The sequence below is a fragment of the Lycium ferocissimum genome, chromosome 3 (genome assembly GCF_029784015.1).
Source record: "Lycium ferocissimum isolate CSIRO_LF1 chromosome 3, AGI_CSIRO_Lferr_CH_V1, whole genome shotgun sequence".
Classification (NCBI taxonomy): domain Eukaryota; kingdom Viridiplantae; phylum Streptophyta; class Magnoliopsida; order Solanales; family Solanaceae; genus Lycium; species Lycium ferocissimum.
Window position 1 is genome coordinate 28,748,587 of NC_081344.1, and position 23,475 is coordinate 28,772,061.

Genomic DNA, 23,475 nt, shown 5'->3' on the forward strand with positions numbered 1-23,475 from the left:
CAAGACATTACTTGGTAAGAACTATTGCTTGAAGTCGTTCTTGAACTGATCCCACGTGCTAATTGTGCATAGACCTCTCTCAGCATCGGCGACCTTTTTTCTCCACCATAGCACCAACATGGCCGGTCTACGATAGGTACAACACGGCGGTGTTGATCTTGGCCCTCGTCGTCCCTCGCTTTGCCATGCCTGAAGTAGTTCTCTAAGTGCCAAAAAAAGTTCTCCACCTCTTGTGCATCACGAACCCCTTTGAACACTAGTGGCTTGGGAGCCTCCATCTTACCCTCCCTCGTCACAACAACGTTGTTGGCTGGCTCGGTCACGCCAACACTGACCTGCTCTTCAAGTGCCACTATTTTTGCCTTCATGGCATCGATAATACTCAACGCCTCTACGGAGTCCGCACTACCAAGGCGGTGATGGTTTGCTTTACCCTCAATCTCGGCCTGCATATGCCCTCGGTCATTTCGGATGCTTTCAATCTCTTCAAGAGTATGCCCCTCAGAAGAACGCCCAGTGCCCTCCACCTTTCCTAAACGTTGGCCAAATATGTCGATGGTATCCATCCCCACATTAACCTTCATAACCCACTCTTTACCTAGCGAGATGTCCTCGGACAGGACCTCCACGTCATCCTCGCTCGCCTCAGTGGTAGATGGTTCTTAGGATGTAAGCCCTTCATTTGGCACAACCTCTGGTAGCACCTCTTGGCTCTTGTTAGCGACATTCCTCTTTTGGTTATGGCCCTTCTTGCCAGCAGCATCCTGGATGACGTTATCTTGGGTTTTAGTAGCGTTGATTTCTCCATCGTTTGTCATTTCTTTAGTCGTAATCTTCGCTCTGATACCACGTTGTGTCGTCCTTAGTCTTCAACTAAGCGCACATGCGGCACTTGACAACTCGCTCACGATCTTCCTATGCCAAGTCAGCCTAAATTACTACACTTAGGATCGCTAAGGGAATAGTAAGTGAATAAGACAAGAGAAATTTGCTAGAAGGAAGGTTTTTATTATAGAAGACTTAGATTGATTTTTGCTTGATGGTTTACAAATGAATGACCCTCCTATTTATATTACTCACCTAGGAAATAATTTATAAATAATAATTATTGTACAAGTCCCTACATATTTACAAATAAGCCCCTATTATACAAATCTCTACACAACTAGATTATTCCAAGGACCTTCCATGCAATTCCATAAGGTTCTAAAGTCTTCCACGAGAAATCTCCATATTTCTCTAGAACCTTCTCACATAAGCTAGCCTCCTTTCCATGTAAGCATCCACATAAGCTTTCTACATGGCAAAAATAGTTCCACGTGACGCCTAGGTGGTATGATGACGTGACGGGTCATCACAGGACACTGCAAAAATCTTGTGCACAAGATGCATAAATTAAAAAAGGAAAAAATAAAATAGTATATATTACTATATGTAATAAGGGAGAATCCAAAAAATTTGTTGCTCTCAACACTCTTTCATCCTATAAGTCTATTCCACGTGGCTGGTCTTCCCCTACATCATTTCCACTTGGGCCTTGTCACGGGGGCATTTTAGGTATTTTACATTTTTGTACTTTGAGCTTTGTCTTATTTGGTAAACAATTGTCTTATTTAACTGTTGGACAAAGTCATTCATTGGGTAAGACTTTTCAAACTTTCTTGCGCCCGTGAATTGGTTCCTTGTTTTAATTGAGAATAGGTTCTTTATTACCTCAATATTCTAATGGATTTTATGTAAACTATGTGTAATTTTACTCTACTATTAGTAAGAAAGAAACCCACTTTTGAGTTAGAAGAATTGCAATATGTAGTACTTTTCGTATAGTTTTTAAATATCTAAGTTTTAATTTTAAAATATTAATCTAATCTAATTCAATTTGATTTCGAAGATTAGTTAAACTTAAATTGACTCGAGAAGCGAAATATCATACGTATTTTATGCCGTAAAAAAGTGCAATTAGATAACTTTATTTTTTAATTATAATTTAGTGGCCTACTTTAAGAATTGATTGAATTTTGTGTTTACTAATAATGTCACAATTTGCATATGATTACAAACACATGTAATAATCAAAGATTTCACTTGGGTAAATTCTAAAGTGTGAAAAAAAAAAAAAAAAAACTATAACATTGTTAAATACTTTTAAAAAGTATCAAAAATGTAAATCTTAGTTCTTCCGTCTCAATCAAACAAAGGGTTTCAAAGTATGAAAGTTAACTAATCTAATTTTACGTGCACACTCTTTTAGCATAAATTTACCTAATAAATGACTACATTGAAATCCTACTATAAAGTATTGTTTTCGTATATATTTTGAAAATGTTTGAAAAATTATAGTTATAAAAATAAAACAATTTAACTCTTCAAATGGCAATAATACTAAAAACTGAAAAAAAGAAAGTTAAAATTTCACACTTTTTAATATTGAAATATTTTTCAAAATGGGACAATCAATGTTTTACATAATTTAGGGGGAAATGGTTTAACTTTGTTTTGGAAGGAAAAAAAAAAGTTTATAAAGTAAGAAAAAAAAAATTATTTGCATGAACTTTCCATAAAATAATTTTGTTGTTTAATTTGAAGAAACGTTAAAAAATATTTTGCAGTTCCAGAACTTATACTAATTATCTAACTTAAAATTCTATATTTGCTTATCAGTTACTTGATTGATTTCTTCATATTTCAATAATATTTATAGCATTTGTTAGTAATCTGTGTTAAAAAATTAGTAAACCAGTAAACAAAAATAAATTGGAACCCCAATGAAAATGCAAAATGTATAAAACTGAAAATATCCGAGTCTACAAGTTTCTTGTGCATCCTTAAGGAATTCAATCCTCTCACTATACCCGAGGTTATGGATTACTTCCTCCAAGGATAAAACAGATATATTTGTTGCTGGCGTAGCGGTACCTCAAACCCCAACAACTTCGTTGAACGCAAATTCGGCAACGAATCACACAAAGGCTCGTTATTAGTTGGTAAGAAAATATGTAGAAGAAGTCCAGAATTTTCTGTGTAGAAAACTGAGGCTAGTCCTCTAAATTTATAGGCAATGAAAAGGTGTAATCCAAAAGGTGCCTTTTGGGTGCACTCCAGAAGGTACCTTTTCTCATTTCCCATTCACACTCCAAAAAACCCAACAATCCCCCACACGAATGGGAAATGACTATATTATGAAGAACATGCATGAAAAACTGTGTGATTCGTAAGCAAGGATTAATCGCATCTGGATAAGTAGATTTCTCTTTGAACTTTCCGTAGTGAACATATGTTGGATATACTCGGTCAGTCGGTAGATTTGATGTCTTTGAACTGTCGAGCTTTGGTATATACCTAGACAACCACATGTCACACAATTAATCCTTTAACTGTTGTTTGTTCTCATTGTTTTGGTCGTTTCAGCCATGAACATTGCCTGGTTCATAAGTGCGTAGAGAATTGGCCTTACAGAATTCTCCTTGAAGCGACTTACACTTCACACTTACATAGGTGATTCCTAAATGTGTCATCTCGTAGCTACACTATTTGATATACCCCGTATCAAACTTAGAAACCTTTAAAAAGCCTTAATGCTTTATCCTGGTACTGAACATTGTCCCATCACGAGAATGGACCAAAACAGTTTATTTTGACAATGTTGAACCGCCATCAATGACTTTATTTGATCTCTTTGAACCTAGATCTTGGGATCTCCAGTCTTCTAGGTAGAGTTACCGCCACGATGACTTATCCTCGGCCATAGTCCCATTCTCCTCGATGATCTTTCAACCACCTCTCTAGTTAGGCCTTTAGTTAGTGGATCCGACAGATTTTCTCTTGACTTAACGTAGTCAATTGTGTTAATTCCACTAGAGAGTAGTTGGCTAACGGTATTATGTCTTGTCGTATGTGACGAGACTTTCCGTTATACATAACACTCCTAGCCCTTTCTATTGCCGCTTGGCTATAACAATGTATGCATATAGGAGCCAACGGTTTGGGCCAAAACGGAATGTCTTCTCAGACATTCCGGAGCCATTCAGCTTCTTCACCGGCTTTGTATAAAGCTATGAACTCAGACTCCATTATAGAGCGAGTGATATGTCTGTTTGGATGACTTCCAAGACGCCGATACTCCATCAATGGTAAAAATGTATCCACTTGGGGATTTAGTTTTAGTTGATCCAGTGATCCAATTTGCATTAATGTATCCTTCAATAACTGCAGGATGCTTGTTATAATGCAAAGCAAAGTTTTGAGTATGTTTCAAATACCCCAAAACTCATTTCATTGCCAGCCAATGATTTTGGTCGGGATTACTTGTGTAGCGACTCAATTTAATTATAGCACAAGTGATATCAGGTCGTGTACAATTCATGATATACGTCAAAGTTCCCAATACTCTGGCATAGTCCAATTGAGAATGACCTTCACCTTTATTCTTAGCAAGAGCAAAGTTCACATCAATTGGTGTCTTTGAAATTTTAAAGTCCAAATACTTGAACTTTTCAAGTACCTTTTCAATATAATAAGATTGAGACAATGCTAGACCTTGAGGAGTCTTGTGGATTTTAATTCCCAAAAATAAATTGGCAACCCCTAAGTCTTTCATATCAAACTTACTAGCAAGAATGCGCTTAGAAGCATTTATGTTAGCAATGTCATTACTCATTATCAACCTATCATCCACGTACAAACAAACAGTGATGACTTGATTCGGAGTGTTCTTAATGTAAACACATTTACCACACTCATTTATCTTGAATCCATTAGATATCATCGCATGGTCAAATTTTTCATGCCATTGTTTGGGTGCTTGTTTTCATTCGTAAAGAGACTTAACAAGTCGACACACCTTCTTCTCTTTTCCGGGAACTACACACCTTCGGGTTGTTCCACGTAGATTTCTTCCTCCAAATCTCCATTTAAGTGTCATGACCCAACCCCGTAGGCCGTGACTAGTGCCCGAACTAGGCACCCAACCACATTCATAAATCCGAGTCGCAAACAGATAGCTTATACGGACATAAATATCAAACGCTGTCTCAGAATATATCAAACTGTCGCAAACATATCTCAAACACAACCGTATATATATCAAAGCCGACAAGGCTATCAGATGGCGCAACGGCCCAAAACATATACAAATGCAAGCCGACGAGGCTGCCACGGCGAATGAGATCGCCCAGAACAAATAATATACACACACAACTGTACAGAATGGGCATAACCCACATACATGTCCACAGACCTCTAAACAGACAAACAGAATCATATGACGGGACAGGGCCCCGCCATACCCCTGAATAAGTACATACAAATGCAACGAACGAATATATACCAAAATATGGGCTCCGGAGAAAAAGGAGCACTCCGACGACGATAAAGGTTTCCTAAGCTGGTGGGTCGCACCGACCGTGCGTACGTACTCGCGGCATGAAACGCGGCCCCCCCGAAGAAAGGGGGTCAGTACGAAATATGTACTGAGTATGCAAAGCAGAAGGTACAGTAACGAATCTGGGTAATAATCGAAACAGAAGTATGAAAAGTAAGTACATAGTCAAAAATATCAAAATTTTTACTTTCAAAATACAAATCATGCATAGGGCACAGAAAATATGGTCGCCCGCCCGTCGATGGCGCCATAACACAGCATAACACCAGAAAGTTTCAAATCTCCGAATCCCGTCACATATCACAACACGGCATAACGCCAAACACGGATAACGCCCAATATAAGCGGAACCCGGCCCTCGAGCGAGGAGCTCGGTGAACCATAAACACGCATAACACCGGAGCATATCATAGTGCGCACGACAACAGAACCGGCCCGGGACTCGGCGAAAGATATAACAGAATGCACGAGCGGAGTCGTGAGGAATCATATGCATAAAATCATTGTCATAAATCCAAAAGATAAGTAAAATAGTCATATTTGAAATCGGAATAATAATTACAACATTTTCTTTCAAAAGTTGTCGAAATTGCATAAAGGAGCGTCGCGGGACCCACGGACGGGTGTAGACCCGAGCTGGGCCCGCCTATGGAAGACATACTCATCCTACATCATACAACCCTCTACGAAAATTTCAAAGCAATCCGAGCTTTTCTGTGAAAGTTATGGGCGTTTGTAGTTTTAGAATCGTTAAAGAATAAACTCTTTAAAAACCAACTTTCATGCAACCTTTACAAATCAATAATTCCAAGGACATAGGATCAATATTTCATAACATCAACATATGAATATCAAGAAACAAATGCGTATCATAGACATGCTCGGATTGCGAGAATAGAGTTTCTTCGAGGCTCGTGTCATAGCCTATTTTAACTAAGGCATGCCAAAGAAGGAAGGTTGAGCTTTACATACCTCAAACGCTCTCCAATATAATCCAAACTCGAGCTGAATCCAACCTACGTCTCGGGCTGCCCAAGGTCTACAAACAAGTCATAATATGCCAAACATTAGCTATAGACATTTTGGGCATTTAATTCCAATTTAGCCCTTAATTCTACAGAAATTTGGGCAGCATTTCCCCCCGTAAATAGGCCACCCCGAGAATTTAACTCGGCCAAATCAACAACAACAACAACAACCAACCTAGCAACATCAAAAACCAATCCGGAAGGCAATACAACAATAATAACTCTCTTTTCCATCATTCAACAACATTCATAAATTCAATTCAACGGCTTACCTACAAGCCAACCTCGATGCTTATACATTCAAATACTAACCCGAACCCATACCAACAATATTTAAAGACATTCAAAGCAATTCATATAACATTTTCAACAATCCAACAATTTCTCCAATTCACCCGAAATCAGTCCCCAAACCCGAGAACCTCACTTTAACACATTCCTCATTTTCAAATCATGATTTGCATCCACAATTCACATTCTAACAATGCTATTCTCATCAATATACAAATTACATTAAATGTACAATAACCTCCAAATCAGTCCGCAACAATTACAACATCAATTTGAGTCATTAAACATTCATTTCCAACATAGAATTCATAACGACGACGACTAAAACATTAAGCGATATTAATTCATTTCTTGTTACATGAATGACCTACATTCGGCCAACACCTCCCACCAACATACAAAGATGATTCTCATTCCTTACTCCACTCTACAACAATCACAACATGCTACTAAGCTTTAATGCATAGCTTCAACACAACACAACACACACACACCTGCACGGCTAGCACACCATGCACACAACTCACTTCCAACATACTATTTTTCATGATTTTCATCCATATTAGCATACTACAACATACATACAACCTTTATAACACATAAAACATGATAAATTCTTACCTTTTTCCTTCCACTTCACAAGAGGCTAGGGTTTGCGATAATGAAAACTAGCGGGTTGATCGCTCCAACGACACTTCCACGCTACTTAGGGACCTCAAAATAGTGGGTTTGCATCAACAAAATATTTTTGGAGTGGCTTGAATTGAACTTCAAATTTTTGGCTCCTTGGCCGAGAGCCTCAAGGTTCTTCAACTTCTTGTTCTATTTTTTTCTAAGTGTTGAAATGGTAAGGATGACTTAGAAGTCATATTTTAAGCCCCTAAGATGATTCATCCACATGTCCCTTGGCCCACACAAGTGTTGGACCAATTAAAATTGTCCACAAATTGTGTGGGCCTTCCTCCAATTCACACGGCCAAGCATAGAAAAATTGCATGATTTTCAACTTCCATTAATTCCATTTTTGGTCCCAAATTTTCCTAATTGTTCCATGCAAACAAATTCATGAACAACTTATGTCTCAAAATAAAATCGAAGGTCCAAAGTCTCGACTTTGTATCCCGAAATGGTTTCGTCCTTAACTTATCATAATTAATCCGGATTGTTCCAATGTACAAAAAATACGGGATATAACATTAAGAAGGTTGTTTTCATATCCATTTGTACACAACGGCTAATGCTATTAACACCCGAATAGATGTAATCCTCGTTACCGGTGAGTATGTATCAAAGTAATCAAGACTTTCTCATTTTTCTAAACCCTTAACAACAAGTCTTGACTTTATTTATCAATAGTGCCGTCAACTTTCATTTTCCTTTTGAAAATCTATTTGGAACCCAAAGATTTGTTCCCTGGAGGAAGATCAACCAATTCCTAAGTATGATTATTCAATATGGATTCTATCTCACTATTGATTGCCTCTTTCCAAAATTGAGCTTCCGATGAAGACATAGCTTCGTTGAAAGTTCGAGTCTCATTTTGCAACAAAAATGTTAGAAAATCTTGTCCAAAGGAAGTAGATATCCTTTGACGTTTGGTACGTCTTGGATTTTCCTCATCAGGAACATTTTCCTTTGTTTCTTCCCGAGGTCGTTTAGATCCTTCGCTAGACGACTCACATTCCCTTTTATACGGATATATGTTTTCAAAGAAGTCAGCATTATGTGATTCAATTGCCATATTCACATGAATGTCGGGATTTTCTGATATGTGAACCATAGATCGATATGCTTTACTATTTGTGGCATATCCTATGAAAACACAATCAACAATTTTAAGTCCTATTTTTACCCTTTTGGGTTTAGGAACTAGTATTTTGGCCAAACACCCCCACACTTTAAAGTATTCCAAATTGGGCTTTCTCTCTTTCCATCTTTCGTATGGAATAGATTGTGTTTTGCTATGGGCACTCAACCGAGTATTCGGCTAGCCATAAGGATAGCTTCCCCCTACAAGTTCTGGGGTAAACCATAACTTATTAACAATATATTTTAATAGTTTGATCTCTTATTCTTATCAAACTAACATACGTATACCTTTATTGACCCAAAAAGATATATACATTTATTTCATGATCTCAAGAAGAATTTTCAAGTACTAATGTAAGCGTAATTCATGTCTTACCGCCTTGAAAATAATCCTCCACATATTTTAATTTGGTTGCTCTCCATTTTCGCCATTCTCCAGTAACGACGAAGTTTTTATATCTTCAAACCGAATATAAGACAAGTCGATTTATTTAACCGGTGAAGTTTTTATATCTTCAAACCGAATAAACAACAATGAGAAGCAGCGGAGATTTTATATCTTCAAACCAACAAAAGTTAGTAACTAGGTAAAGTTTTTATATTCTTTAAACCGAATAGTAACTTGGATTAGAAAATCACGTAGATTTTAATCTCCAAATAGGGGAGTAGAAAATCACAAAGGTTTTAATCTCCAAAAAGAGTACTTTTTATTTCTGCAAAGAGTTTTTTTTTTTCTTTTTAATCTCAGAAAAGAATACTTTCTTCTTTCTCTGAAAAGAGTGGTTTTTTTTCCCTTAGTAGATTACTAAAAAAAATTCCACCATTGGGTTCCAACCTTTCTAAAAATTATAACTGATAATCTCAACAAATGAGATTTCAAGTTAAGTTGTTGAGACAAATTTCCAGCACTTTTGCTATGTAATACTACCACTTTTCGAATTATCAATCTGTCATAACAGATGGGATATAAGAATTATCCAATATACTTGGCTATCATGCCGTCCACTTATTCGAAATAAGATTTTAGGAGGAAGTCTCGCATTGTTGGACACTTTCAACTCTCAAACGCCACCAAATAGATTTGGGATGCCAACTGGCAACGTTTTATCCAATTCCGTTTGTTCCTGCCATATTCAGACTCCAAGTGAACCAATATAACACACAGACCACCATATGTAGAGATCCAACATGATTTAAATTTGACATATCATTGGCAAAATTATATCCTTTGATATAATCTCATAATCACCATTTTGCTTGAAAACTTTGGATCTACTTATTCAGAAAGCGGGGATGCAACTTCAGTTGTCATGAAATAATTTAATTCGCGTTGATGCAATCCTTTTGGTTATTTCAATGTTCAAAACCATTTTTTTTTCAAGCGTCTCCTTCCTTATAAAGGAATCTCCACGTATGTTACCTTTTCTAAAGTCTCTCAGTTAGAGATCACTAATTCTATTATTTCAACACCATTTTTACATGGTAACATTTGGAATAAAAACACGTCCCTCTATTCCTTGGACACAACTATAATACTTTGATATCATCAAACAATAAACGTCTATCCTAACATTTATAAAACCTGATTTTTATAAATTATAAAGGACAGAAATTAAAAGACGAGTAGAGTAAAGAAAGTAAAACCCGATTTTCGTCGAACTTATAATTCGATTGCCTTCTCTGTCATGAACCAGATCATATTCACCGTTAAAGGCATATTGGTGTGCACTAATAAGACAATCTGAGAACCAAAGTATATATCCACTTTGTGTGCTTCAAAATATTCTCACTGCCTCGATCTTTCTTTCCTCTTGAAACCAAAATAAATACTACAACATATTTTATTTTGTGCTTTCTTTGCCAATTCTCCAAATAATGGCCAAGATAAACACCGTAAACTTGATGTCTTCACCATTTGCCTTCCATGTCATGATGCCATCTTACCAATAATTGAGTGTAGAATGAGTAGACGAAGACTTTAATCTCAATAACGGTGTAGAAAATTCGAAGATTTTAGTCTCCAACACAGAGTAAAAATCACTAGAAGTTAGTCTTCCACAGACAGAATATAAGATGAAACACAAATAAAATAGATAGGACATGTATTGTTTGCACAACAAAAATACTCCGTTGAATCCATGCTCATCCCTTCCTCTTTACGCACCAGGATGACCATTGGACTGGAAACATATTTACTTCTAATTTTCCTTTTAGGAAAGTCGCGATGTTTCAACGTCTATGACGGTTGATCACATCCCACTCTCAACGTACACCTGATTCCAATCTCTGTCAAACATTAAATTTAGTTGATAACATAGAAATTGTATTAGCTTTATCCTTGGAAAGGATACAGCAATGTGATGACAGATCACGTGATGGAAGGAAAAAAAAAAATTCTTAAAAAAGTAATTAAGGCAGCAACTTAATATGGCTATTAAGGTTCCTTTTCAATTAAACTTTCGGGATGCAAAACAATCAAGAAAACGACCACACTGTTTCACTATTGCAACGATTACGACCAGTGTTCGTGACAGTCGGAGAAAAATAACGATCCAATGCTAACTGCTTTTGTTTTGTCATCTAGTCACAGATAAAATAATTAACTAAATTCCTTAAGATTGTTATCCAAACTGTGTTAAAAAATCAGTAAACCAGTAAATGAAAATAAACTGGAGCCCCAATGAAAATGCAAAATGTATAAAACTGAAAATATCCGAGTCCACAAGTTTTTTGTGTGTCCTTAAGGAATTTAATCCCCTCAATGTACCCGAGGTTATGGATTACTTCCTCCCAGGATAAAACGAATATACCTGTTGCTGACGTACCGGTACCTCAAACCCCAACAACTTCGTCGAACGCAAATTCGAGACGAATCACACAAAGACTCGATATTAGTTTGTAAGAAAATATGTAAAAGAAGTCTAGTCCTCTAAATTTATAGGCAATGAAAAGGTGCAATCCAAAATGTGCCTTTTGGGTACACTCCAAAAGATACCTTTTCTCATTTTCTATTCACACTCCGAAAAACCCAACAACATTAAATATGTTTGATGTTGGCTTGGGCCCGGGCTTAGCACGGGCCAAATGCCACTAGTATATATATATATACTAGTGGTGATTTGATTCGTAATTCCATTATTCACGAGCAAATTTTTAATCCAACCAAAAATCACCAGAAAAAAACACATGTAGTCAGGTTAAATGAATATATATGTATCTTTCTTCTTTTTTAGTTTTTTTTTTTTTTTAATATAAAGATCTAAATTCAAATTAAGACATAATCTTTAAAAAAAAAAAAAATGCTCCCTAAGTTCGTAAAAATTTCATGAAGCGCCCTATTTTGGTTGCTTCATTTTTAGCTGTCCATTGCGTTTTATTTTGCCCGAATATTCCGTATTGGGTGACAAAAACTGCTTCTTCTTCTTCTTCTTCTTAGTTGTTGTATAATAGTATTTTTCAAATTTATATCACTGAAATATAATGCTTTGAAAAATTTTAAATATAAAAAGTGAGTTTAAATCAAATGAGTCTTGAAAACAATGGCAAATCACCATTATTGCAAAATGAGTTGTTAGATTTGTCATTGTTTTGACAAATTGATGATTGTGATTTGCTCCTTATGATATATGAAACTTATATTTCAAAATGTTATTTGGAGTAGATTTAGGTGTTGGATTGTTGAAATTCGAAGAACCTTTCTTTTTCTTTTTTTTTTGGCTAAAAAATCCAGCCACACATGCATGACTTAAATTTTAGCCAATTTTTACATGCACTTCAATCATGTACGACTAAAGTTCAGGCATACATGAAAAATTCAGTCCCACGACTGAAATTGAGTCCATATTTACATGTCTGAACAACAGGTGTACATGAAAAAATTAAAAGGGGGTTAAATGGGTTTGTTAGATTTGTTTTTTTTTTTTTGGAAAATTAATGATTGAAGTTTGTTCTTTATGACATATGGAACTTAAGTTTCAAATTTGAGTTTTTTTGGAGCAGATTTGAATGTTGAGTTGTAAGAAGAAGAAGAAGAAGAAGCAGTTTTTGTCACCCAATACGGAATATTCGGGCAAAATAAAACGCAAGGCGGGTAACAGTTAAATGAAGCAACCAAAATAGGGCGCTTCATGAAATTTTTACGAACTTAGGGAGCATTTTTTTTTTTTTTAAAGATTATGTCTTAATTTGAATTTAGATCTTTATATTAAAAAAAAAAAACTAAAAAAAGAAGAAAGATACATATATATTCATTTAACATTACATGTGTTTTTTTAAATCGTGATTTTTGGTTGGATTAAAAATTTGCTCGTGAATAATGGAATTATGAATCAAATCACCACTAAGATATATATATATCTAGTGGCATTTGGCCGTCTTTAGCTCGGGCCCAAGCCAATATGTTTGACGTTTGTTCTTTATGACATATGGAACTTAAGTTTCAAATTTGAATTTTTTTGGAGCAGATTTGAATGTTGAGTTGTGTGTTGGATTGTTGAAATTCGAAAGAAAAAAAAATTAAAAAACAATACAGACACATAAAACTGAAATTTTAGCTATTTTTAATGCATTTCAGTTTCAGTCATATACGACTAAAGTTCAGGCTTGAAAACATTAACAGAGTGTGTTCCCTGAATGGAGCTCCATTCAGCAACTGTGCAAATTAATAATCCATGGAGCTTTTCCTACTTTGTCCAAATTTTCTCTTACCAACTGACTAATTGTAAAAAAGGGCACATAGATTATTAGTTTGCAAAGTTCAACAAAATTTCAGCGTTCGTCAGACTCCATTAACAAAAGATAGTTTCGATTGAGTTTTTGCTTGAATATTGAACTCTCTTCTTCTTAATTTGTTTGTCTTACTTTTATTTTAATCCGTTTTAAAAAAATGACTTTTTATTTTTTTGACAGCTCTTTAATTTCAACTTTCCACATGACATGATTAAGACCACAAGATTAAAGGACATTTTGATACATTTTACATATCTTTATATATACGACAAAATTCAAAAGTTTTTTTTAATTTTCTTAAACTCCGTTTTATGTCAAAACTAGACAAACATAGTAATTACTTCTATTGAAAGAACTTTTCACGTTATATGGTATGGCTAAAATCGAATGGAGAAGTCGGTAACAATACACTGCATGCGAGGACTTGAAGATGGTGTGAAAAGTCATAATCTATATTGGTTTGACTATTTATCTATTTATCAAGTGAAGAGAGAATGGAAGACACTCAATAGAAAGGAGGGTAGATCAATTTTCTTATAGAGCCGTATGCATAATAGATGTTTGTATTCTTGTTCAACTCTATCTTTTTTCTATTCTTTATAAATGTCATGACTCAATTTGTGGGATCGAGCGGGCACCCACACTAACCCCCTCCGTCCCCCCCCCCGGTAGGCGAACCCTTTCGTTATTCAACGGACAATTCAAACATAAGAAAGTAAATAAAAGGATAAAGTAGTCTCAAATCATAAATAACTAAACATACGGAATACTAATACAAATCCCCAGAATCTGGTCTGAATAGTACAAGAGCTACTACTACAAATGTCTGGAAATACCAGTCTGAAATACTGAAACTGTCTCAAAATAGAAAAAAAAAACAAGTAAGGTAGAGGAGTCTCCGGGCAGCGGGATCCATCAAATGCTCACCTTGGAAACTATGCAAGCCAAGCCTTGGGATCACTCACGAGGTGCGGAGGTGGAACCTGCTACAAACTCTGCACTCAAAAAAAGAGTACAACAAGGTAGTATCAATATAAACACCATATACCGGTAGGTATCATAGGCCGACAACAATTAGATCACATATATATATATATAAGAGAAACTGAAAGATAGGCATACTAGCAATCAAGTACAAATCACAACACAATCCAAGATCTGAACAACACACGTGATATAAATGCCATAACAGAATCAATAATATAGATGAATGAAGTAAATGAGTGCACATCCAATGCAATGAGATGCACTGGCCAACTGTCTGTCTCCATACACACATGCTACGGATGGATATCCTCCACGTCTCGATAGTCATGACCCATGGGGGACCCGTGAAGTCCATGTACCAGTCACTTCGCACACAGCCCAGAGATGACTTCCACAACACTAGCCACTTTGCACATAGCCGAGAGATGACTTCCATATCAAATATGTCCACAATCTCGGATCTTCCTTTCTCACTTATCATCACCAGTACCAGTCACACTCCGTATCAATGAATCATGCAAATGTGTATGAATGTCATGCGTGATATCAATATCGAGTATAAATCATAGTCAAAATCTCATTCGTGCATCTACATGAGCACATATCACAATACCAATTCTAGATCATTGTTCTTTCCTTTATCGATGATAAGTGACAAAAGAAGTGAGAGATGAATGCATCACAAACACAACATAATAAATGGGCAACAAGCCCAACACCTCACACGTGGCAACAAGCCAAATCACAATAAACAAGGCGACAAGCCCACAAAGTCATCAACGATACCAACCTAAGAGTATCCATCCCAACTTCATACCCGAAGGCTTAACATGATTTCTCCATCAATCACTAACTTCTACATATGTTTCGCTAATCGAAGTTTAACCGTAAGGTAAGCCTTAACCTATCTCGATGCCGAGCTGGTGCCACAAACCGTCAAATGTGAGCGTTGCCCTTCCAAAGAGCCTCCGAATACTCAAAGTCTAGTCATTATCGAAATCAAAGTTAGAAACGAGGATTAACGGTACCATATTGCTATGTACATTCGTTCGAATCGAAAATCAACTATAGAAAAGAGGGAAATCGGACCCACAAAGGTAAAAGGGAATTACAAAAGTGGAATTGACACCCCAATGTTCTAGAAGTTCAATTCTACTCTCCAATTTCTAATTAAGCTCAATTATCGATCAATTACATCATTCATGTCACGCCCGAACACAGGCTCGGACGTAACACGGTACCGGTGCTCCCGATCGTACGTGACCGAGCGAACCAAGCTCGGCCGGGCCGAATCAACATGTGATATCAAAACATAACTGAATGTGGAAACAACAAAACACATGCTGATATACTAAAGGTCTGACTGAAATCATAATGCGGAAATACTTAGACAATGCGAAATATCTGAACGTAGCCAACATGGCTTAAACCAAAACAATCGAATAACCGCCAACAAGGCTAACATAATAAATATCTCGATCGTCCGAACCGTGTTTATGAAGCCTCTAATGAATACAAAAAGGTAAATGTCTAGAAAGGCGAAATAACTAGATGACCGATATCGCCCCGAAGGAATTTGGGGCTCACCACGTAGCCGATACGAACACTCCTAAGTAGCCGGATCGTCAACTCAGTATGTCATTACCGCATCGCGAGATGCGAGTGCCCCAAGCAATAAAAGGGACATCAACACATTTGAATTGTACTTGGTATGTAAAAAAGCAACCGAAGCAATAAAATACCGAAACCGAAATCGATAATCTAATCGTAATAGCAAGGAAGTAGAGATATGAATACTCCCCGCTCGTATCTCGAATCATCCGTATTATCCGTGTTTGTATATGTGGGGCCTCGGCCCAATAATAAATGCACGCTATGGCCTCGGCCTAGTAGTGCGTCGGTCAATGGCCTCGGCCATGTATACGTATACACAAGATCGCGCGTGCCTTCGGGCAAAATCACATATGTATAATTATGGTTAATTAATAAGGACCGAGACCATAACAACAATGAACAATGTTTGAGGCCGAAATAGACATATTGGACTGAATTGAAAACACTGATTGTTTCTGAGCATACTGAATTTCTAGACCGAGACTCATGTGGTAACAATACATAAGTCTATAAAGATTATGTGCTGAGTTCATGATATTCAAATTGACAACCATGAATGAATTACCAGAATCGCAACCCTAGAAGATAACGGCTTCTACATCATATCATGAAACTAGGGCTAAACTATATTCCGAGTCAAATTACCGACAAGTATGAAGAATGAGGCGTAGGAGAATCATGAACATTCCCTAAGGTAGATAGTTAGCCTCACATACCTTAATTCCAGCCTTTGAGCGTAATACAATGTTCGTCACCCCTTTCAACTTTGATCTATATCAATACAAGTCAAAGGGATTCTATATTAGCAATAATATTCATGCTTTGGTCATCTAAGCATTTTATCAAACACTTGGTGGGCATGAAGCTCCACAACCTTCATTAATGGTGTTTTCTTCACCCAATCCCCATTCTATTACTTCTAGCCGATTCTACAATCTTAATTAGGTGTAATTAACATCATTCTCCATCACCCATATGATTATAACAATCTCAAGTCAACAATCCAAAACCCTACTATAGTTCGTGTAATTCTCTTTACTAAACCCATTTACTATTCTCCCAAGAACTCATCAATTCACTATTATGAATGATTAGAGTGTAGAAGCATTACCTTTTTGACGTTCAATCCTCTTGAATTTGGGTTCTAGGGTTTTCACATCCAACAATAATGTTCCAATCACAACTCTATGGATTAGAAGGGTTTACTCAAGTTAGAAAGAGATTAGGGACTTGAATTCAATCTAGAATCATGATAAAACTTACCTTGGTGGGTTCTTGAGACTTGGGACTTGTTCCCTCTGACTTTAGGGTGATTTTTCGTGACTAGGGATGTTAGGGAAATAAACCCCAAGCTTAAATATAACTTAAAACGCGAAATCCAACTTTTGACCCGAAATCGACCTGTTTCGCGATGGGTCCGCGATGCGGGTGAATCGCGCAACATTCTGCAGGTAACTACTCAGAGTTGCGCGATCAGCCCGCGAAGCGGGGCCATCGCACGCGCCCTCACGCGCCCCGAGAAGCGGTGTATGTCGGTTTTGTGCAGTGTTCGGTAAAATAGGCATAACTTCTTGTACATAGCTCTGTTCAAGGCCCATAATATACCGTTGGAAAGCTATTTCAAAGGGCTACAACTTTCATGTTTTAAGTTTCCTCAAATTCCCAACGATTTTCACGAAATTCGACCGGAAGGCGGACGTATCAAAAACTTAGCCGATTCTATAGACTTTTAAACGCCTTACTATTAGCCATATTGAGACGATCATATCTCCTTGCTCCGATCTCTGATTGGCCTGGTCCTTATATCGTTACGAAGCTATTTTTATGTACTACAACTTTCATTGAGGGTACTTTCCCAAATTCCCAACTAATCAAAGAGTTATCACTGCCCGAAGTAGGCCTATCAACCATTTTCGCAAAACGTTCAAACCTTCAATTTTTCCACTAAAACTCTAATGATATGAGTCTAACCTTAGTTCTTAGATATGGGGTGTAACATTATCTCCCCCTTGGGATCATTCGTCCTCGAATGATGGTCTTGGTTATAATCGCGGCTAATTCTGAGACTCTATGGGAGTTTGGTAGCGTTTATTCTGTAACTAAGATACCTAAAACTAACTGACTGAGCCACGTGATCACTGAACTGACTGAATGAATACATGATTACTGAACTGAATGTCTACTGAACTGTCTGAATACTGAAAACATGGAGATTATACTATAAGGATCTAAATGAAAAGGTTAGTTACCTTCAAAGATTTTCTCGCTTGCTCTCCAAAGAGATAGGGATATCTGGACTTCATGTCCTCTTCGGCCTCCCACATAGCCTCTTCGACTTTCTGATTTCTCCATAGTACTTTCACTGAAGCAATCTCTTTAGTTCTCCATTTGCAGATTTGACGATCAAGAATAGCCACTGGGATCTTTTCATAAGACAGGCTATCTTTAACCCCTATGACTTCTGTAGGAACAACTAGAGACGGGTCTCCCATGAACTTCTTCAGCATAGATACATGAAATACTGGGTGTACAAAGCACCAAATTTTGTGGCAATTCTAACTCATAAGCCACTTGCCCGATCCTTTGCGGGATTCTATATGGCCCAATATAGCGGGGGCTAAGCTTCCCCTTCTTCCCAAATCTCATAACGCCTTTCATAGGCGAAACTTTCAGAAACACCCAATCATTAACTTGGAACTCCAAGTCTCTACACCGCATGTCCGAATAGGACTTTTGGCGACTCTGAGCCGTCTTCAAACGCTCTTGAATTAACTTGATTTTCTCCATAGCCTGATAGACCAAATCTGGTCCTAATAACTCTGCTTCCCCAACTTTAAACTAATCAATCGGTGATTTACACCTTCGCTCAAAAGGGTTTCAAACGGTGCCATCCCAATTACCTTGAAATCAAGGACACAAGCTTACTGAACTGAATGAATACAAGATTACTAAACTGCTGAGATACTAAACTGAATGTCTATTGAACTGACTGAAGACTGGGCTGACTGAATACTGAGCTAACTGAATATTGGATTAACTGAATAACATTAACTGAATACTGAGCTGATTGAATACTGGATTAACTGAATACTGGTCTGGCATGAATACGTGAGTACTGGACTGATATCTGGGTACTAAGCTGACATAAATATCTGAGTATTGAACTAACATGAATATTATAACATAAGATCTGAATAGCGTATCTGTCTGACCATTTGTCTGAGGATGAAAAGCTGTGCTAAGGTTCACCTTGGTACCCAATCCTTTCTGAAAGGATTTTCAGAAGTTCGCTGTGAACTGAGCACCATAATCTGAAATAATGGACACTAGAGTCCCATACAATCTGACAATTTCATTAACATATGACTTGGTATAATCTTCTCGTTTAATCACCCAAATCGTGGTCTTAAAAGGCAAGAAGTGCGCCGACTGCGTAAGTCTGTCCACAATCACCCAAATTAAATCATGCCTCCTAACTGAATGAGGTAGACCTAGAATGGTGAGCTTCTGACATAATTAGCTCTCTGAGTCCATCTACATCTGGAACGCATAATCTGCCTCGGTATCTCAAGGTACCATTATCTCCCCCTTGTTCAAAAGCTAAGGCTTTATGTTTGTGAATCCCCTCTTTCATCTGCAGCAAGTAGGAATCACCAAACTGCTTCTCTCTAACTTCGATGACTAAGGAGGAATAAGCCATGTTCTGGGCAACAACTCCACCCACTTCGGAGTCCGAAAGTCGAATTCCTAGCTTGGATAAGCGGTGAACTTCTTTCACCATAGTTCTCTTGTCTGCCTAAATCATGAGTTGTACTTCCCATACTTGATTTCCTTTTTTTCTGAGATACTTCCTAAAATACTCATAGTACTGTTGTGCGCTAAGTCTATGACTAGCACCCTAAAGATTAGAGTCTCGTGCAATGGCACTACCCTTGTGACACATAACTGGGCATGATCTTATAGCTTTTCTGTGATCACCTAATCGATAGTAATTGAACTTGACACGATTCGTTCGACGATCATTCTACTCACTTCGGGTTTCCTCTAAGTTGAGGCATATTCCTTATGGAGACTATCTCATTATGCCAACCTAACTGAAATGAGGTTCTTCATATCTCGTACTAACCCTTCGGGTCTTCAATTATCTCACTGGACTTACTGGCGATTTATGCATCTCCCCTTAGACCAAGGCTAACGTCTTATACTTACAAATTCTTCTCTTTTGATGGGATCCAATTAACATTCCTTATCTTCTGTAATTCCTTTGTACTGTGCAACACTGGCGACTCTTTTTTTTGTTTTGTTTTGTTTTGTTTTGTTTTTTTTTTACTCACTTCTGAGCAATTTCTCATTGGGAAAAACTAAATTACTTATATGAACGGGTTGCTACTGTATTCATAACTAGCATACTCCATCTTAACGACTTAACTCTGCTCACACTGTAAATCTTAGGACAACCTCTTTTGACAACTCTTAAAGGCTATTCTTCTGTAGTTTGCTCTCTTACGGCTTAGCTGATTTCTTTTTCCACTAATCACTCTACTCTGAACTTAACTTAAGCCTTTGGTTTCTAACACACATTCGGATGTATCCGAACTGTCACCCACTTAAGGTGTTCATCTGAATAAGGAAATCAAATCATATTTCTAATAGTTCTGCTGAAATTGCTAATGCATTGTATCTACTCAAAACTTACTTACTATTTTTCTGTTAATCACCTGCTAGCTTCATATTTTCTTATTTTGCTCTGAATAACCTAAGTTATTTCTAACTCTCCCTCATCATCTGACGCTATTCTATGGTTGTATACTATCTTTTCTGAACTATGGATCACACTTAACAAACCTTTATCTATCTTATACGAAAGATTGGAACAACTAAACCCAAACTTTCTATACACTTCAAAATCGTATCAGACTATACACATCTGGGATAAACACTTACTCACATAGCTTAAGAGAGAACTGTCACATCTCCTTATCTCATAATAATAATTACTTCTTATAGTAACTTACAACCATCGTACTCTCTAACTCTGATCTGACTAACTTAAACAAACTAAAATCATTCCCGAAAATTTAATATCATCTGCTCATGGTTATTATTTCATACATACCTCTTTTCTTAACAGGCATAGTTCGTACGAAAATTTCATCTGTGGTGATAACTGGGGATGCCTCTTTATCCTGACGACCTGCTGAAGCTTCCAAGCAGTCTTCACTGAGAACTGAAATACCAGGCTTAGCTGTATTATATCCTGACCGGGCTTGAGAATTAAAAGGAGCCACTGAAACACATATCAAGTCCCCAAACGATACACCCCTTGGTGTCTCCTATAACACTTATTACACATAAGATTCTGAAAACTTCTGTGGCTCACACTGGTATGTCACGTAGAGGCTGGTGCTCTTAAACTCTGTTTCTAGCTTAACTGAACTTTTTGATTTTATCTAGACCTCGAGACTAGTGTACTAGCTGCCGGATGGAGTGGGTCCCGATAGCTTCCGTAGAAAACCGCCCCCCACCTCCTTGAGATCCTCCATGATTTACGTTTCCTGCAGACTTAGCTCCTTTTCTAATTTCTCTGATATCCTCTCCCTGTTGCATCCCATTTTCCTTTCTCAAGAACATCATTATTATTCAACTTCCCATTCATTATACAACACCCTTTCTCGGCAACTTACACTTTATTCACCTTTCAATAACACCTCAAGTCTCATTCGTTACCAGTAAGTACTTCACAATTGTACCCATATGGGTAATCATCCTCAGTTGGACCTTGAATTCCCTGCTCGTCACATGCACATTCGAAATGTACGTAATTTGATAGGAAAAGAAGGTTACATATTGCCCTAAGCTTCATGGCATGATCTAGAGTAGAACGAAATAAGACAAATCCTGAAAGTCTTGGTGGTCAATCTGTTATATGTGTGGGGCCCTCACACATATAAAAGAGACCCCACTGGACACGGCTTCATAGACTCCCTAAGACACTTGAACCTAGTGCTCTGATACCAAGCTTTGTCACGCCCCAAACCTGGGCCTGGACGTAACACGGCACCCGGTGCCTGACTGCATGTGACCGAGCGAACCAACTGGCTGGCTGAATCAACATGTGATATCAAAACATAACTGAATGTGGAAACAACAAAACACATGCTGATATACTAAAGGTCTGACTGAAATCATAATGCGGAAATACTTAGACAATCTGAAATATCTGAACGTAGCCAACATGGCTTAAACCAAAACAACTGAATAACTGCCAACAAGGCTAACATAATAAATATCTGACTGTCTCGAATCGTGTGTCTATGAAGCCTCTAAGAATACAAAAATAGAGCTCGTCTATAAACCGAAATAACTAGATAGACCGACAATCGCCCGAAGGAATTTGGGGCTCACCAAAGAGGCGATACGTGCACTCCTAAATAGCCGAGTCGTCAACCTCGTATATCGTTACCTCGCATCGCGAGATGCAGCCCCCAAGCAATAAAAGGGACATCGGCACATTTGAATTGTACCGGTATGTAAAGCAACCGAAGCAATAAAATACCGAAATCGAAATCGATAATCGATAATCGTAATCGAATCGTAATAGCAAGGAAGTAGAGATATGAATACTCCCCGCTCGTATCCGAATCATCCGTATTATCCGTGTTTGTATATGTGGGGCCTCGGCCCAATAATAAATGCACGCTATGGCCTCGGCCTAGTAGTGCGTCCAATGGCCTCGGCCATGTATACGTATACACAAGATCGTGCTTTGCCCTCGGGCAAAATCACATATGTATAATTATGGTTAATTAATAAGATCGAGACCATAATAACAATGAACAATGCTTTGAATCGAAATAGACATGCTGGATCGAATTGAAAACACCGATCGTTTTTCGAGCATACCGAATTTCTAGATCGAGACTCATGTGGTAACAATACATAAGTCTATAAAGATTACGTGCCGAGTTCATGATATTCAAATTGACAACCATGAACGAATTATGAATCGCAACCCTAGAAGATAACGAGTTCTACAACATATCATAAAACTAGGGCTAAACTATATTCTGAGTCAAATTACTAACAAGTATGAAGAATGAGGCGTAGGAGAATCATGAACATTCCCTAACGTAGATAGTTAGCCTCACATACCTTAATTCCAGCCTTTGAGCGTAATACAATGTTCGTCACCCCTTTCAACTTTGATCTATATCAATACAAGTCAAAGGGATTCTATATTAGCAATAATATTCATGCTTTGGTCATCTAAGCATTTTATCAAACACTTGGTGGGCATGAAGCTCCACAACCTTCATTAATGGTGTTTTCTTCACCCAATCCCCATTCTATTACTTCTAGCTGATTCTACAATCTCAATTAGGTGTAATTAACATCATTCTCCATCACCCATATGATTATAACAATCTCAAGTCAACAATCCAAAACCCTACTATAGTTCGTGTAATTCTCTTTACTAAACCCATTTACTATTCTCCCAAGAACTCATCAATTCACTATTATGAATGATTAGAGTGTAGAAGCATTACCTTTTTGACGTTCAATCCTCTTGAATTTGGGTTCTAGGGTTTCCACATCCAACAATAATGTTCCAATCACAACTCTATGGATTAGAAGGGT